This window comes from Elgaria multicarinata, chromosome 3, assembly GCF_023053635.1.
Source record: "Elgaria multicarinata webbii isolate HBS135686 ecotype San Diego chromosome 3, rElgMul1.1.pri, whole genome shotgun sequence".
Lineage (NCBI taxonomy): Eukaryota > Metazoa > Chordata > Lepidosauria > Squamata > Anguidae > Elgaria > Elgaria multicarinata.
In genome coordinates this window covers 34,186,236-34,206,079 of record NC_086173.1, presented here as the reverse complement: position 1 = coordinate 34,206,079, position 19,844 = coordinate 34,186,236, and positions in this window count along the sequence as shown.

The following is a 19,844-nucleotide window of genomic DNA, read 5'->3' as shown; positions in this document are numbered from 1 at the left end:
GGCAGGGCAATTACACAATTAAAGCCTTGTCCAGAAGTACGCTTGATTGGGTCTACAAGCAGAGAGAACAGCTGTGGGCATTCCAAAACAGCAAGCAGAACTGCATGTGTGAACCAGCTCTGACTTGGTTCATAGCAAGGCATAATTGAATGGGAACCAATATAGTTTATTAGAGCCTAGAGCATGGGTTGGCATGCTCTTCAAATGTTTTGGACTATAACTCCCATCAACCCCAGCAAGCACAGCTAATTGTCAGGGGTTATGGGAGTTGTTGTCCAAAACATCTAGAGGGCACTGGGTTGTTTCCTGCTGGGCTAGAGAGTTGGCAAGAGTCTGGGGAGACCCAGGTTCAAATTCTTGCTCAGTCATGAAGCTTGCAGGGTAACTTTGGGCCGGTCACTAACTCTCAACCTCACCTACTTCCCAATTATGCTGTGTGAATAAAAGGGAAGTGGGATGACCATGCATGACATCTTGGAGGAAGGCTGGGGATGGGAGAAACTATAATAAATGAAACATAGATCTTTTCTACACTAGGACATCAATCGCCATACCTACTTTTGGTTTCATCATAGAAGTGAGATCAGAGGTGTACACAAAAAGCTTTTCTTTCCCTGCTTTTCTGATAAATAACCTCTAGGTGGCACTGTGGTATAATGGAATAATGCAATTATACACACAGGAAAATGTGATTTGTCTCACTTTCATTAATAACACTGTATTTTCCCCACTCTACAAAAACCTGGGAAAGCACTCTTAAAAAACCGAAGTGAAACTGGAGGGTCGCGACATTGTCTATAGAACCTGTAAACAACTGTGAGTGAGGAATGATGATTGCAGAAGAAATGTTTCATGTAGAAAAGCTCATAGTGCAAACAAAGACACTCTACTTTCACGAGAAAAGGCAAAGTGAAAAAACCTTATCAATCTAGCGATTGTCTAGAGTGCTTAAGTCTATTAAGAGACTAAACATCCTCAGGCAAAATAAACTATGCTACCAGGAAAGGTCAGGGCTATTCCCTCCTTGGGACATCCTTATTATGACTTGCTGTTCAGATGGATTTTTACCAAATGGGTTTTTTTCATTCAGAGTTAATGATTATAATCTGTAATATGATAGAAACTTTGAAATGTAATTCTCTGAATTAATGTTGAATAATGATAAATTCTCAAGGTATACCTAGAGGCTAATATCTAGGGTGTGGATAATGCAGCTGGGCTCTCATAGACCAGCCTGCCTCATTGTGACCAAGAACAGGGTCAGATGTCCCACCATGTGCTCGGAAGAGCTCCATCTGTTATAGCTGCCGCTGACAGTGGGAGCAATGTGGATTCCTGAAAGTGATTATTGATTCTGGCCTGAAAGGCAGCCAAGATCTCTCTCCCTCTCTCTGTGTGTGTGTGTGTATTTGTATCTTTATCTACATTTGTGTGTATGAAATACAAGAATGAAAAAGATGTGAGCTGGAGTTTGAGACCCCTGAAATTTTAACCAAGATTTCTGTCCTATCGAGGGCTGTCTCCAGATAGTGGTGCCACTTGGGTTTTTTTAAGTCTTCAATATCTGTTCGTACTGCATCAGAGTTTGCATGTGTTTTATTTCAGGGGATAGGAGATTCTAGAACATGGGTGCCAACGCCAGAAAGGCATTCTTCCTGGTTCTCACCAAATGGACATCTGCAGGATAACCAGAAGGGCCTGCAATGATTACTGCAGTGTTTGGGTAAGTCTACATGGGAGAAGACCTTCTCTCAAGCTTCCCGGTCCCAAGTTGTTTAGGGCATTGTAGGTCATACCGAAACCTTAAACTTGGCCTGATAGTAACTTGGCAGCCAGTGCAGTTCTTTCAACAATGGTATTTTATGGCAGTGACTCGACACATCACACAATAAACTAGCTATTGCATTCTGCGGTAGCTGCAGCTTCCAGACAAGTCACAGAGACAGTCCCACACAGAACATATTGCAGGAGTCAAGATGTGAATTTAAGAACATAAGAAGTGCCCTGATGCTGGATCAGACTGAAGGTCCATCTAGTCCAGCTCTCGGTTCACATGGTGACCAACCAGCTGTTGACCAGGGACCCACAATCAGGACATGGTGCAACAACACCCTCCCACCCATATTCCCCAGCAACTGGTGTAGATAGGTTTTTTTCATCTGATACTAAAGGTAGCACACACCTGTCAGGACTAGTAGCCATTGATAGCCTTCTCCTCCAGGAATTTATCTAACCTAGGGTGACCATATGAAAAGGAGGACAGGGCTCCTGTATCTTTAACAGTTGTATTGAAAAGGGAATTTCAGCAGGTGTCACTTGTATATATGGAGAACCTGGTGAAATTTCCTCTTTATCACAACAGTTCAAAGCTGCAGGAGCTATACTAGAGTGACCAGATTTAAAAGAGGGCAGGGCACCTGCAGCTTTAACTGTTGTGATGAAGAGGAGATTTCACCAGGTTCTCCGTATGTACAAATGACACAAATAACCTCTTCCCACCCAGGAACAGCTGTAGCGTCCCTCACCTCTGAGTTGCTAAGTGGGGGCCAACTGGTGTTCCTTAGCAGGGCAGGTTTGTCTCTAGGGCCCAGTGTTGCTGAGCCATACTTTGCAATGAGAGATACATGCCTGTATTTTGTCAGGCTCCATTTACATTTGAGGATGCTTGGATAAGAGGGATTACGCAGCATAAGTGGCGCAGAGCTCCTCAGCCTGGGAGCCAGCCAACGAGATATGCCTGAGAGGTGCAAATGATACCGTACTTATTTCCATTATGATGCCTCTCATATTGTTTCATCTCTTTTATGGGCTGTTTCATGGCCTATTTTGATGAGTTTGCATTGCCTAATACCGGTTTTTATTGCTGCAAGGGTCCATGTGCCCTCCTCAGCACGGCTGTCTTCGCTCTCCCCATGCAAACTGCTCGTGAATCGCCTTGGCAGGCAACTCAGCAAACCACTAAGTACTCTCAGAGTGAGGCTGATGGTTCACTGGACATCGGTGCCTCCTGTCAGAGCTGATAACCTTCAGGCGAGGAAAGACGTGCAGCTGCTCAGTTGCAGTCACTGACCTATCAGACGCTTTCTGTTGCCCTTAAAAAGACATCACATTATATCTCTGTGTATAGACTCATATGTGTGTAAAAACAACACACACACACACACACATATAAGTTGTTCAGCTGTAGTGACAATCTGGGGGTGGGGTGGGGTTTCACAATACATGTGAAGTTGTATCCCTCATGAAATTGCACAATTATTTCTCAAAAATAGGGCCTGGTGGGTGAGGAAATGGTTATGCATATTGTTTTTAAATGTTTTTATCTTATGTGAACCGCCCAGAGAGCTTCGGCGATGGCGAGGGGTATACAAATTAGGGGTGTGCACGGACCCCCCGCTCCGCTTCACTTGCAGATCCGCCATTTTCCGGATCGGGCCGCTCTGCCCCACCCCCGCTCCGCCCACTTCCGCTCCGCTCCGCCCGGAGCTCCGGATCCGGATCCGGAGCTCCGTTTCCCCCCCCATAGGCTTGCATTGAAAGCTAAAAAATTATACAACTTTTTTTCTGTTCAAGTTAGAAACCTCATGTTTGGCACCATGACACCTCATGGGGATATACACACGCACGCCAAGTTTCAAAGCAATCCCATCGTCCCCTGATTTTTGGCGAATTTTTGAAAATCGGGCACCCCACACACAACATCCCTGCGAGGTGGGCAGGGGAGGAGGGAGGGAAGGCAGGCAGGCATGCAGCTGGCATTTCTGGGGGCATAAGGAAGTGAGCCAAGGATAAGCCAGTAATGCATATAAAATGGAATAAATCAATAAATAAACAAAGGAGGGGTGGAATTAAAAGCAGCAGTGTTGCTCAATAAACAGCAAGAAGAATTTTTAAAAAAAGGCTATATCTGTCTTTTACCAGCAATAGGGGGACGTGCCCGGGGGAGGGGGAAGTAGCTGCCAGTTCAAGACAGCCACCAACAGCTCTGAGAAGAAGTAAAACGCTCACTTCAACTCATAACAGGCATTGCTCCACCACTGAGAAGTAAACGCTCACTTCAACTCATAATAGGCATCGCTCCACCACTGAGAAGTAAACGCTCACTTCGACTCATGATAGGCATTGCTCCACCGTTTTACTCTCTTTGGAAGGCTCTAATGGCCTTCCAGTGCAGGAGAGAGTGGGGGCACGTCCACGATGAGATGCCCTAGGGGAGCTCATCCCCTTGCACCACATCTATTCAGTTGTTCACCAAGATTAGGGTGGGGAGCAGTGCTGTGTTTCTATCTCTTATTCTTGGCTTAGTATATGATTTCAGGTTGTGTTTGTGCATTTGGTAGGGCTACTGTTTTAAAAAACACTGGGAAAAGCCCGTTCAGATGAAGAAAGAGAAGTTTCCCAGAATCCCAAGTTACCCGTTTTGCCTATCCCCTCCTCTAACTTTGGGATCATGTGATCATGACCGGGAGCTGACTCTGCCCCTCAGCCCTTTGAAAAAGGTATTTTTCCCGCCGATTTTTAAAAAACTTCTAGCGCGCAACCCGGACAACGCAGAAAGTTGAGAGTAGTCTCAAAATGACCCGCATCCACGACTCTCTGTGCACAAGAATTTTCAGAACGATAGCTTAAAAAACAACCCAGTTATGCCCGAGTCTTTCCCTCAATGCAATCCTATGGGCGAAAAGCCGAAAACGCCGTTTGAGCCGCGCGGTTGACCCGATTTTCACAAAAATATAGCACGCGACCCAGACAACGCAGAGAGGTGAGAGTGGTCTCAAAATGACCCCCATCCACGACTCTCTGAGCACAAGAATTTCTAGAACGATAGCTTCAAAAACAACGTAGTTATGCGCGATTATTTGCCGCAATGCAATCCTATGGTGAAATGTTTTCAAGATGGTGACCGGAGCGCTCCGCCTGAACTAGGAGCTCCGAAAAATGGCCGCTTCTCTTCACCTTGCTTCTAGGGGGTCCGCGGTCCGCTCCTACTCCGCCTCTGGGTAAGGCGGAGCAGGCCAATCTGCTACTGCTTCTACGCTCCTAATCGGAGCGGATCACACCCCTAATACAAATGCAATAAATAATAATAATAAATAATAATATGAGAGGAAGGTGAGGGAAGGAACCAGTACAGGGAAGTTCTGCATATGCCCCATCTTCCTTAAGACCAGGAGGGTGTCTATATGCTCTATTAACTCTGTAGTGGCTGCACAGCGGTGCTGCATTGATTAAATGACACAGCTGCTAACTTGCAGCCACATCAGGATTTCCCAACAGAAACTGCGGGTTTTCAAAGTGCTGATTTATGGGTTATCCGTGGGCCTTGTGAAAAAGCTCCAGTCGCCTGAAAAGAGAGGCTGCCTTCTGTTGTGGTTGGGATGGGAAGGCGCAGGAATGCAGGGCTGGGCTTTTCCAACCACATAGCCCACACTTCTTCCTGCCCCCCCATCTAGCTTTATCAGTTTAGCCTCACAGCAGCGATGCTGCAGGCTTTGAAGCTGACACCTTTCCAAGGTGTTGCCATATAGACTCCCCACCCCCACCCCCAGGACAAGAATAACAACCCAACATGTTTCCACCCAGGAGACACTTCCTCAGGGGCAATTCAAACAGGAGATGAAGTGGAACGGCTTAAATATTACTGCAACACCCAGCGTTCCCACCCATTGGCTATGCTGAATGGGGCTGATGGTCAACCTACATGAGAATGGTATAAATTGCTCATTTAAAGAAGCCCTAAACCTCCTCTGGAAGGTCCCCCAACCCTCTGGAGCAGATATGGAGGGCATGCAGAGGCGGGTGGGGTGGGGTGGGGTGGGGGAAGAGGATGGCGAAATCCTGTTCCACCAGCAGTATCTGTTTCAGAAGCGCAGGAAGAAACCCAGATCCAAACCATAACGTGACAGAGCAGTCATCTGATCTCCCAATGTCTTTTTAGGCTGAAAAGCAGCTGATCACCCCTCCTCCCCTCATTGGACAGGGCTGCAGAAGGCAGGGTACCTTTCCATCCGTGCCATTTCATTTATTTATTTATTTATTGCATTTCTATACTGCCCAATAGCCGGAGCTCTCTGGACAGTTTACAAATTTTCCCAATGGCAATTCCCCCCATACCAGCTGCTGGGAACTGCAGTTCTAATGAATAAGGCACGTATGCAGAACTTTGACGAACGTTAGCTTTAAGGTAACCCTGTGCATGAGCTGGCCTTTGTTCAAAGCAAATCAGATGAAGAAAGAGTTAAGGCAAAGAAAACACAACGTCAGCCCTGCCCCCTTCCATGATCCAATACAAAGTTGTGCAAATGGCAATGTTTTAAATGGATGGTATGTGTGAGTCTGTGTGTAGGATATGAAGGAAGCTCTTTCAGGAGAAGCAAAACATGAGGTGTAGGAGCAAAATCCTTGACCACTGCTGAACTAATTTGGGTAACACCCTAATTTAGCAGAATTAGAACTGATCTCAACATGCTCTTTAGTAAAAAGACCAAACCAAAGCACTCTGCTGTCTGGACACAGTTTACTGAGCTTAATAAGAATTTACATTAGCTCCTATCGACCTGCGGTGAGAGTAAAAGTGCATTAACCCCTTCATGGTGAAGGGCAACCCACAACCTGCTATCATTGCAGGAATTTTATGATGCTGAGACTGAGTTATTTCAAACCTCAACGATTATATGTTCCCATTGGAATATCCCAGGGAGTTGCTGCATGCTGAATTTTCAGTATCCCCTGCTGGATGCTGTAGGTGTAATAAAGAGCTTGCAAATATTAATATTACACATCCTATACATGTCTACTCAGAAGTAAGCCCCATTGAGTTCAATGGGGCTTACTCCCAGGTAAGTGTGCATAGGATTGCAGCCTAAGTCACACATTTTTCCTTCATGAAGTGTCACCATCTTTGCACCTGGAGGAGGGCTTTAGATGCTGAGTGTAGTATACAGTTATGTTCATGCCAGGAGAGGTGCTCCATCAGGTATTGTGGTCCCAAGCTGTGTAAGGATTTATAGGTCAAAACCAGTACCTTGACTCAGGCTTGCAACATACAGGCACCCAGTGCCAGTGGGCCAGAATCAGTGTTATATGTTTGGACCTCCTTGTCCCTGTTATCTATCTGGCTGCTGCACTTTGCACAAGCTGCAGTTTCTGAGCCATTTTCAAAGGCAGCCCCACGTGCAGTAATCTAACTTGGAAGTTATCAGAGGAGAGGCTACTGAACCCAGGCTATCCCTGTACATATATGTTCACAGTTGGATTATCAACTGAAGTTGATAGAAGTCAGTCCATGCCATTGAGGCCACCTGAACCTCAAATGACAAAGATGCTCCAGGAGAACCCCAAAACTACAATCCTGTTCCTTTAGGGGGAGTGCAACCCCATCCAGATCAGGTTGAGTGCCCTCTATCCAGCCAGAAGAATCAATCCACTAGCTGGATCTCAGGTCCTTTCTACACCTAATGATTATCCCAGGAAAATGGAGGGATTGTCCTTGCCTGAACCCGGGATCCCCTGTGTGACATTTGGATGCACCAGGATGATCCTGGGACGATCCTGGGGGAAAAGGCAGTTGTAGAAACGGCCTCAGTCTTGGCTGGAATAAGCATAAATTTTTAGTCCTCATTTGATCCATTGTCACAACCAGGCACTGATCTAGCACATCCACAGCCTCACCTGATGAAGATAAAAAGGAGAAATAGCTCTGCATGTCATCGGCATCCAAAACTCCAGATGACCCACTCAATAGTTTCACGTAGCTGTTCAATGGCATGGTTAAAGAGCATGAGAGGCAAAACTGGCCCTTGTGGAACCTCAAACTGGAGAATGCACAGGGCCAAGCAATATCATCCATGCAGGTTCTGATCCTACGTGGATGGAGCTTTCCATCCATGTAGGAGCAGAACCAATCCAATGCAGTGCCTCCCACTCCCATCTTCCCACAAGCATAACAAGGTTTATGGTATTGAAAGCCACTGACAGATCTAGGAGTATCAACAAGGCCACACTCCCCTGTCTCTCTCCCAACATAGGTCATCATACAAGATGACAAAGGTTGCCTACTTTGGCTGACAGAAGCTCTTTGTGGTCTTGGAAGACACCTTTAGTTCTACCGTTTCCTTTTTCAACTGGAGAGGCCAAGGATTGAATGGGGACCTTCTGAATGCAAGGTAGGTGCTCTACATGGAGCTAGGGTTCTTTCCCTCCTCCAAGATACAGCCTCCCTCAGCCCTTTGGCCATAGTTCCATAGGGATCCAAACTGTTCACCACCAGACTAGAGAGAAGAAAGGAATGGCAATGTTGGATACTGCCCAAAGCTTGTGAACTGACATGGACATGAGCTTTGAGCCCTGTTTTGTTTTGTTTTGTTGCTAATTTGCACATCCCTAAGTGACACAGATTTTGGGAGAACAGTTGATTTAGGTTTAACTGGAATTGATGGGAATGACTAATGAGAATGAGTACAAATAAGGAACAGAATAGGGGTTGGATGCAGATCTGTTGTGCTGCCAGTAGAAGGATAGTACTTGTGGAGTGGGACTTCAGGGGGGACCCTCTGGAACAGAATTGGAGGGCATATAGGGGCTTCAGGGAGTGGAGAGGATGCAGAAGTCCTGTCCTGCAAAGTAGTATCCATCTGCTAGCAGAATGGATCCAACCTAATATCTTCTTTGACAAGGCAAGCAGAAGGATAACTCAGGTTCCATGAAACCAAAGTGGACAGCCATGCAGTGGAGGCCTATCCATGTCTACTCAGTTCAATGGGTCTTCTAATCCAGGTTAAGTGTGCATAGACTTGCAATCTTAAACAAGTATGTCTCTATCTCTCAACCCAGCCCATAGGTACGCACAAGAGGTGTGCCGGGTGTGCCTGGGCACACCCTAATGTCTAAAGCAATAAGCACCAAATTGAGGGGGCCTTTGAGTAGGGATCCAGAGGGGGACCCAGATGCAGTAGGAATAGTCCTCTGGCTGCCCTCCAGCTGCTCTGCTGCCCCTTACAGTGCACCATTGCTCTTGGCAGCAGAAGTGAAAAGGAATTGCTCTGCTAGGAATCATACTTCAAAGAGGCCAGGAGGAGGGCCCCAGAAAGTTAATATCACCTCGTAAGCTCCTCCTCCAGCCAGTGTCACCACAAAGCCTCACCAATGCTGGGGCTTAAGCATCTCCTCATTCCCCCTCCACACCTTCAACAGCCTTCCTGCGGTCAGGTAAGCCAAACATGTAGTAGGGTACCAGTGTCTACAGTGTTTAATAAATAAATGAATAAAAATAATGTCCTTTATGATTGAATATTCAATAAATGTTTGCTCTTTCTTTCTTTCTTTCTTTCTTTCTTTCTTTCTTTCTTTCTTTCTTTCTTTTTATTAAAAAAGAACACATCTCTGGGTGCACAGATAACCTCCCTCCCCCTCTCTTCTAATTGCTGTTCTCCTGTGCCTTTAAAACTGCATGAGTGGCAGGAATGTAAATACCCTGGCTTTTCTCATCACTGCATCTCTATCTTGGGAAATGCTGCAGCTTTTAAATTCCTGCCTGCTTGCAACTTTTACAAATGTAGAAATAAAGGAAGGAAGGAAGGAAGGAAGGAAGGAAGGAAGGAAGGAAGAAAGAAAGAAAATATTTACACGCTAAAAAGATTGACTTAGGGATAGGAGAACCAGTGATTTTTGAGCTTGCCAAAATTTTCCAAAGTTTTCCAAAATTCACTTTGAAGCTCATTTCGGATCACTCGAATCTTCATTTTTTCATTCTGTTTTTCAGCTCATTCGAATGGGAAAAGTGCACCATTTCCTTTCATTGACTAAAACATGAAAATGCATATTTTTTTGAAAAATGCACATTTCAAAGCACACATTAAACATTTTTAAATGTGATCAAAAATTCAGGAATTCACACACACACACACATGTGCTCCTGCTCATGTTTGTATTCAGGGTGGTAGATGGAACATGTTTGCATGATTTGCAAACAGAAATGAAATTCTTGTACATCCTTAAAGTGCAAGAACGTGTGTGTGTGTGTGTGTGTGTGTGTGTGTGTGTGTGTATGCGCGCGCACATGTCATGTTGGAGACATCCCTCAACTTCCTAAATTCAGCATGATGGGAGAAGAGAGAGAGGAAAGGGAAAGAGTGTTCAGATATAGGCCCTGTTCAAAAGACACCTTAAATCATGGCTTTAACAATGATGATATTCACCATGGTTAAAGCCATGGCTTAAGGTGTCTTCTGAACAGGGCCATAGTCAGGTTAAACTGAAGAACAGGAGGCAGTGGTGAATTGTAGTTGCAGGTCAACAAGACCGTGTATAATTCTAGTGCCACTTGCTTCAATCACGAGTGCTATTCCTTTCGGCACAGCCCCTTCTTCAGGAGGCTATTCCGAGCTAGCGGGCTGCATTGACAGCCTGACTTTAAAGCTTAAATGAAAGCTCTTTTTTAGAACAGTGAGCACTCCTGGATGGTACATAGTCACAGTTTGACTCTCACTCAACTGCTTATCAGCTGTAACAAGCAATTTATAGTTAAACTTTTTTCCCCATGATTAAATCCACAGGGCGCATTGAAGCCTGGGGGTGGGGAGTCAGACTAAATTGTGAATTATTCCTACGATTCAGCACTGGGTTAGACTCTGTGGCTGTTCCCATCTGCTAGCCTACTGTGGGGTGGCAGGCGAACCACATTCACCCCCACGGGGTTCTTTCATTTATAACAGATGATGCACGGGGATAAACACATCAGGTAGCCCACTATCCAGGAACAAAAGGTTCGGTATGAACGCTCTCAAGGTGAAACCCCAGTGAGGACCAATTGCACCAGCAACGGGAGCAGACACGTGGCACTGGGACGGAGATGAAGCTGCAGCTCTATTACAAACACCCAACCGGTGTGGCAGCCAGAGGTCCAGGTCCTACATATGGTAGCTAACAGCATGTCCGATGGATAGAAAACTGGGTGTAGAATAACACCAGACACAGGGCTAAATTGCATGCTACATTCACAGCAGAGCATGTAGATGAGGCCTTATTTTTAAAACTCTAGATTAAATAATGCATGGCTTTGATTTGGATCGGTATCACTGCTCACTGGAAGGGGAGGATTAAACTCCCCCCTCATTTGTTTCCCCAAATCCCCCATCCAGTGTGGGGTTAAAAAAAAGAAATGAAAAAGCCTCTACTAATGCCAGTGGAGACAATTTTTTTTTAAAAAAAACACACCCTTGTGCACGTGCATGGGGAATTTCAAGAAGCAAATACACTATGTGTGTGTGTGTGTGGGGGGAGTTGATGCACAATAATCCTGATGTGAACCAGGGTATCATACACTTACTCTAGAGTAGTAGTAGTAGAAGTGGTAAGCCTCAACTACACACTACACATTTATGAGAATATGTAGTTTGATATGCACAGAGGACAGTGCAGGGCCAATCTCCTGGATGCATAGCTTTTAGTCTCCCCCACCCCTCACACAAACATAATGTAGAGCTCCATCACACGTGCGAAAACACGCCCCTACCGTCGCTTCTCCGCTCCTGTTTTCATTGCTCAGTTACTTCCTGTTTCAAAACAGGAAGTAAGCAATGAGCATCAGGCCCATTCAGTAGGCTGTTCTAATCTTGCTGCTTCTCCTGCACACATCAGGAGAGAGCAGCAACTTCTGGGTTTAAAATTATATCGGACGTTATTTAGGGTGACCATATGAAAAGGAGGACAGGGCTCCTGTATCTTTAACAGTTGTATTGAAAAGGGAATTTCAGCAGGTATCATTTGTATATATGGAGGACCTGGTGAAATTCCCTCTTCATCACAGCAGTTAAAGCTTCAGGTGCGACCAGATTTAAAAGAGGGCAGGGCACCTGCAGCTTTAACTGTTGTGATGAAGAGGAAATTCCACCAGGTTCCCCATATATACAAATGACACCTGCTGAAATTCCCTTTTCAATACAACTGTTAAAGATACAGGAGCCCTGTCCTCCTTTTCATATGGTCACCCTACTTTATTGAGAGTTTTTTTGTTGCTCAAGGAAGGCCAGAAGGGGCTGAAGGCACACGGGAGGCAGATGACATCATGTGAGGGACCTGTGAAAAATCCATGAGTGCCCAGTAACGAGTGTGCAATAAAACACTCGTGGGATGGAGCCCGTACTCTCCATCTTGTGTAGTAACGAGGTCCACACCGGCGGAGATCATTCCACAGCAAGGCAACTGGGACTGGAAGCCCTCTGAAGCAGTGTTCCACAAATCCCTGAACCCCTTCTCCTAACTAGAGTCATTTGGGCCCTAGTGCTCATGGAAATGGTAAACCTGCTTCAGGGCTGTAACATTTCAGACTGCAGATGTGGGCTTCCTTGACGAAAAGCTTCTGAATTTCAAAAATCCCCTCCATATAAAAATCTAGCTCTTATAGGAAAGACTTCTAACCTAATCTTCTTCCTGTCCTGGCAATTTTCTACCTGTACGTGTGTGTGTACAGGTACACACACACACACTAGCTAAGTGAACCTCCACCTGCAGTCCAAAGTGTCATACCTCATTCCCAGGGTTACTATTTCACCGAGGACTTGGACCTTAGATACATTACAGAAGATTTTGCCAGGCTTTTGCATTTGGTTTAACATTACTTTGGTTTTTCTAACTCTCTGTTCTTTCAAATTTGATTTTGATATTATTACGTTTTGATTATATTTTTAGTCTATAATGCAAACCGCCCTGAGATGTCTTGTCAAAAGGTGGAATGTAAATCCTCCAAACAAACAAATCCTACCTGGTTACGGTTAGAGCAGAATAACATTTGGCTCTCCAAAATTCTCTGGTGTGATTTTTGATGTCAGATATCCCCCTGGCATTCTGTATTTGCCAAATGTTCACCGAATATTTGATAGCTACATCTGACGTTTGAAATCAATATTTAACATTTTCAGCCTTTAACAGCGCTTGATGACTGGCAGGCAATTAGTACTTGTTACTAATAGGGAGTTGACCTGCAATGGGATTAAAAACCTGACAGTATTTGACAGATGACAGTTTATCAGATTAGATCTCTGACACCTGCCATAGACTAAACGAGTGAGAGATGCTAGCGGATTTAAGGCTACAATCCTATGTGCATTTACATGGGAGTAAGTCTCACTGAAATTAATAGGATTCATTTCTGACTTGACATGCATAGATGCTCAGTGGTGTAGCTAGGGCTAGATCTTATGGTCCACAGTCCCCACAGCTCAGCCCCCACCCCCAAAATGAGAACCCAGCGGGGCATCAGGAGAGCAGAAGGAAACACCATTTAATTCCTGTTGTGCTGCTGCTGCTGCTACTGCTAGGATTTAAGTGAGTTTAAAATGCAAAGTTGCACATGCTGAGAGTATGTCTTTTCTTTTCTTTAAAAAAAACATGGTTAGCAGACAGTTTTATTCTAACTTATCAGGAATGTAGAAGCAGCCGTAAAGCAGGGAATGGTGGCCAAGTAGAGAGAGAATAAATAATAATAATAATAATAATAATAATAATAATAATAATAATAATATAACAACAATAACAACAACAACAACAACAATAACAACAACTTTATTTCTTACTCGCCTCTCCATTTTGATCGAGGCGGGGAACAACAGTAAATATAAAATACATAAAACTGAATTAAAACATAATATACATTGTTAAAACATCCTAAAATAATAATAAATTTAGAAATAACAATAAAGAAATGTTCATTGCGTCCTTCAAAACTGAAATAATACACATGGCCACCTACAGCCCTCCATCCCCAGAAGTCCATTAAGAAGGGATGTCAGAGATATCCAAAATAGATTCACATGATGTTGGATTTCTATGAATTTGATCCGCATATTCCGCAGTAGACTGGCGTTTTCCAAGTTGCGCGGATTCCTTGGGCATGTGGACCATTTTTGTTTTTTACTATCTGGAATTGTAAGCAAATTTAGTTGTATGAAAATATGAACAGTATTGGAAAATCTATGCCATTTTTTCCTTTAAAAATATGAACATTACGTTTTATATAGGTCTGATCTGTCTTCAGCCTCTGCCATACAGCATTCTTTTTTGGGTGCGCTCTGTTCATTGAATGTATGCTGAACTAAGGTAAATGTGCAAAATGTTATGTGGCAGCGAAAGTTACATAAATTGCGGTGGATGTTTTTGTGTACTTTTCCAAAAGGGGGAAGGAAGGAATCTAATTCCACCAATGAATGTACAATGGCACGAAAGACAACTGACAATCCACAAAACACAGTTTTAAACAAAATTTGTAACTCCCTCCTGTTAAGTCCAGGGGCTAAAATTATCTAGCTGCCCCGCTGAACAAACAACTCACTTTTAAGGTAACCCTCTATATTCAAACTTATAATTTAAATTTGAACTTTTCATTTAACATTTGAATGAAAATAAAGAAAATTAAGAACATTAGGACAAAACCTTTAGCAAATTTGGGGTATTTGAAAATATTCCGGTTCCTGTCAGGGGATGTACTCTTGTATTATCATGACTGAAACAACATAAACAGCTAAAAATGACAAAATGGCTACTTTGGATGACTGAAAGCTGCAATAAATAAAGAAATAAATCAGGAAAAAAACCCGGATGCTTCTTAGTCAAACATCCCTCCTAATCTCTTCTCCTAATTGTGGGAAATCCATCTAATATGAGCTTCGTAATACGTTAGAGAATGCCTGAACCTGGTCTCCCTCCTGGGATGATAGCACTCCATCAGTGTTTGAAATTACTTATGAAATAACTCTGCTATTTAACTGAGATTAAGGTGAAGCTCACCAGGGATCATATGCATGTTCACAGTATAATAAATAGATCCCTTTTTGGAAAGGGGCTGAACTTTGCAGAGGAATCTTGCATCAATAACACCGGCAGATCCTCCAAGGGTCTTTTCATTGCTGTTCTGTGTGAACGGGGGAAAAATGGCTCAGCTTCAGCACTCTGTAATTTGAGGACAGGATTATGTGGCCAGCCACACTCCCAAGCAATTAATGGAATCACTCTTCAGGGAGGGCTCAGTGTACTCTCCTAAATATGCTGGAAATTATCCACAATCCCTTAAGGCTTCCACTGGAACAAAAGCCAGATTTAGATCCTGAACTTAATATCATAATGTAGAATAAATCTTATAGCTGGTTGAAAGTAAGATCCCACACTTCTAAGCCCTAAATTAGCATCCACTGGACTGTAGACATTTCTATTAGGCACATGACGTGTCAGTGGTAGAGCATCTGCTTTGCTTATGGAAGGTCCCAGGTTCAATAAGAGCTAGGAAAGAATCCTGTCTTTAACCCAAAAATACAAGGCTAGATGGTCTGATTCTGTATAAGGCAGCTTCAAATGTTGCTATGGGATTATGGAAGGGGAATTTTGTGTAACGTTTTTTCTCCTGCTAAAGAGAAACTATGGATCAAGATAATATGAGAAGACGTAGTTACTCTCAAAATTTCCCCAAAAGACATTCAGACAGACCGCACGGGTCTACGATTACCTAGCAGACATATATCTTAGGGGGCCTGAGCAACGCCAGGTATATCAGCTAGTCAGGAATAAAATAGATGCTTGAGCCAAAGTCTGGTCACCGGTACACCTACAGGTGTCCACATTACACCAGTTCTAAAATCTCTTCACTGGCTGCCAATTAGTTTGCAGGTGAAGTATGAAGTGTTGGTTATCACCTTTAAAGCCCTATATGGTTTGGGACCAGGCTACCTGCGGGATCGCCTTCTCCCATACAGTTCAGCCCACACGCTCAGGTCCTCTGGGAAGAATTTCCTTCAGCCAGCCAAAACTAGGCTGACAGGTATTATTACCAAGAAGACCTTCTCTTCTGCTGCTTCCAGACTGTGGAATGGCCTGCTGGAGGAGACTCGTCAACTTAACAGTCTTTTAGCATTTAAGTAAGCTATAAAGACTGATCTCTTCCAGCAGGCCTATCCAGTGGAATTTTAGGAAGCTTTAAGGATTTTTTTTAGGATGTTTTAACAATGTATACTATGTTTTTAATCAGTATTTTATGTTATACTTACTGCTGTTCCATGCCTCGATCAAAATGGAGAGGCGGGTAAGAAATCATAGGCGTGTGCAGCACATTTCATTAGGTGGTTCGGCCAGGTTTTTTTTTTTAAGGTAAACATTGAATATACAGTAATAAAGGACTTTTTTTTCATTCATCAAACAAACAAAATAAACGAAAACTGAAGTAAACTGTATTTTTTTAATTAACAAATAATCTGTACTGCACTGTTGTAATTATTTGATTGGGACTGAAGTAGAGGAGCACTAATTTTACTGTACTTATTGTCTTTAAATATGGTTAAATATCCCACAGTTACTTTGCTATTCTGTTTCTACAATTCTTTTTCTCCTGCCTTTTTTTCATCCTCTCTTCATTTTCAGGCTGCATCCTATGCACATTTACCTCAGAGTAAGTTTGATTGATCTCAGTGGGGCTTACTTCTGAGTAGATGTACATAGGATTGTGCTGCAGCTCTGTTTTAAAGTGACACAAGATACACACATACCATGTTTACCAAAAGTGAGGCAGGTGGCTACTAGGAGGAGGGCTTTCTCTGCTGTGGCACCCCGGTTGTGGAATGAGCTCCCCAGAGAGGTCCGCCTGGCATCTACACTGTACTCTTTTCATCGCCCACTGAAGACCTTTTTATTCTCTCAGTATTTTAACACTTAATTTTAACTTAAATTAAAATTTTACTGTTCTAACTCTGTATTTTAATCTTATATCAATTTTGCTGCATGGTTTTATCCTGGTTGTGCTTTTTATACTGTATTTTGTATTTGTGCTTTTAACCTGTTGGTAGTTTTATTATGGTTTTAATTTTTGTGAACCGCCCAGAGAGCTTCAGCTATTGGGCGGTATAAAAATGTAATAAAATAAATAAATAAATAAAAAGAACGGCTTGAAAAAAGGGGGTTGGACACCCTAAAATAAGCAAGGGCAGATAGGAATTATTTTAGTAAGCATTCTGAAAAAGGTGCTGCTGAATGAACCCTCCTTAGCCAGGAGGTCCTGGGGGGCATTGCAGTTCTCCCCCCTTCCCCCTTTCTTTTCTCTTTTTGGAGTCCAGACTAGGGTGGGCAGTGGGGCAGCAATGAGGAGAGAAGGCACATAAATGTACAACTTCTCTCTCTCTCTCTCTCCCCCAAACATTACAGTACCGGCAGGGCTGATGACGAGAGGAGGGCCCCAATTCACAGATCCCAGCAATCTTACTACTTACAGAAACAGTCCCCTCCTCGGCTCCACCACATGCTGCTTCCTGGCCCCAGTGTGGCTGCTGCTCCCACCTTGTACAGCAACTGTTGCGAGAGGTCAGGCAGAGGAGCAGGGAGCGGCTGAGTAAGTGAGTGAGTGAAAGAGCGAGCGAGCTGGGGAGGGCAGCAGCTGCACCCGTGAAAAAAGCCTTCCGGAGGACGAGCGGGGTGGGGAGCAGCTGAATTTGTCACTCTTTCCTACAGCTAGCACCGACCCTGCTACTGCAACATGGCGGCAGCAGCAGATTAGGGTGTTCAACTGAACCCTTTGAACCTGTTGTCCGCATGCCAATGTAAGAATTATTATTACTGTTGTCAGGGTAATGTCAATGAACATACAAAGCACAACTCCATGTGGTTAGAGAGCCAGGATGTCTGGACACCTCTATAACATCAGGAGTTGACCTACAATTTTAAGCAGAGGCCAGACTCCCACACACAAGCCCCTGGACTACAGGGATTCAATGAATGATCTGGTATTCTAACCACGAGGAAATTAAGACGCTCTGGGAAGACCTTCAAGGATGCAGCCTGCCTCTTTGAAGAACAGCTCCATGTGAGGCAGACCTTCTTCTACAAGTATATTTATACGCCATTGCTGTCTATATTTTTCTCGATGCATTCGTCTTGGAGACAGCTCCCCTTGGCTTGCCTTGTTTCTGTCACCTTCCCAGACCCTGAAGGTGCTGGACAAGCTGAATTAAATGGCACTTCTTCTGGTGCCCCCCCTTGTGATGGAGATTGCTCCACTATAAACTAGGGCAAAATTATCTTACACTATTTCATGCTGTGACCTTTCGAGCAGACAGCCCCCAAATGATTTTCAGTCAGTGCTCTCTGGGCTTGATTTAGAAGTCCATTCTGAAGGAAGAAAGGGCAGCGCATTGAGCCAACTCATTATTTTGCGCTTCTACCCAAATCGGATGGATAACAAATACCAAACTAGGTCACTTGCTGTGTGAAGTAAAAGTTTGTTCTGAGCGACACAGTCCATGTTAACTTGCAGGCAGGGGCTGAGAAGGACTATAGGAATAAGAAGGAAAGAATAGTTTGAGGTATCATTTATGTGGCATTCTGAATGCATGCACATAGTTATATGTATGCTGCAGTTCTGTGGGAGTGCAAAATGTGATCGTATCAGGCACAGAATTCAGTTTCCTAACCTCCACCTTCATTTCAAAGGAAAAAACAAGTTCCTAGCCCTTATGGTTGTGAGGACTATACTTGATGGGATGTGGGCAAAGCATTTTTACACTTTAGTCTATTGGGGAAAGTGTGTATTTGAGTGTGCAGTTAAAAACACAACAAAAAATTATAGTGAAATGTGCACTTCTTCCATTTGAATAAAAAACACACCACAGACTGAAATTGAAATTAGGAGCGAGGAGATCTGAGTTTCAAGGTGGAGAGAAATCTCAGCTATCTCAAACATAGCTGATTCTCCCATCTCTACTTTAGAGATCGTTCAAGGTGCAATGGACCATACACGGAAAGCAGACTGAGTAGGCACACAGATCATCTGGTCACAGGTTACCCTGCTATAACTTTATTTAAAATAAAAAGAAAGCTGCTTTAACAAAATAGTACAAATTAAAACCATGGGGGATTCTACACGTCGTACTGAGGGCGCTTGCATGCGCCCCCAGTGTGCCCCCAAAGCAATCGTGTAGCTTGCCTGTTCGAAGAGATGAGGAAGAGGCAGAGCAGGAGGCGGCTGGGGAATCCAGCCCACATACCTTCTCGCCGGCCTGGTCAGAGAACTCGGCGGAAGAAGGCGGGGCGGAGAGCGGAAGAAGCTCTCCGACCCGGCTGGCTCTTTCACGGCAGCAGGAGGCCGGCGGGGAGGTGGGCGGCGGCAAGGATGTGGCCGGATTCCCCAGCCGCCTCCTGCTCCGCCTCTTCGTCTCTTCGAACAGGCAAGCTACACGATTGCTTTGGGGGCACACTGGGGGCGCATGCAAGCGCCCTCAGTACGACGTGTAGAATCCCCCCATGTTCCTCTTTTACTGTAGGTATTGTCACAAATAAGGGCCATTAACTCCAGCCTTTTCCCTCCATGCAGGACCTTGGCCCTTCCTGTCTGCCCATCCCTCATCTGTCCCCGGGCTTCAATATTGCTGCTTCATAATCAGTGGGTGTGAGGGGTGGTGGTGCATGTGCATCATTTGTGACTCCTAAACTTACCTTCTTCTTGCTTGCAAACATGTATTGTTTCACGTGCCACACTTCTCTCTGAGTGTCAGGACGTTTGGGGTGGGCTGCCTTTTACAGGGTCAGTATCCTTATGGGGAAAGAGTACAAAGGGAAAAAGACTGGCACTTTTGTAATGCATACTTATTTTCAAATATATACATGTAGGGTAAAACTTGTGGACGTTACTCATCTCTACCATGAAACTACCAGTGGGACTCTGCCCAACCAATTCCAAAGTAAGGCGGATTAAAGTTTGACCTGTGAAAAGTGGGGGTTTAGGTAGCGTTTACTCTGCTTTTCTGTGTCCCTGTGTCCCTGACAGACCAAAGCCAATTTCGTGAAAATCCAGGTAACACCAGAAGTGTTTTTTCCCT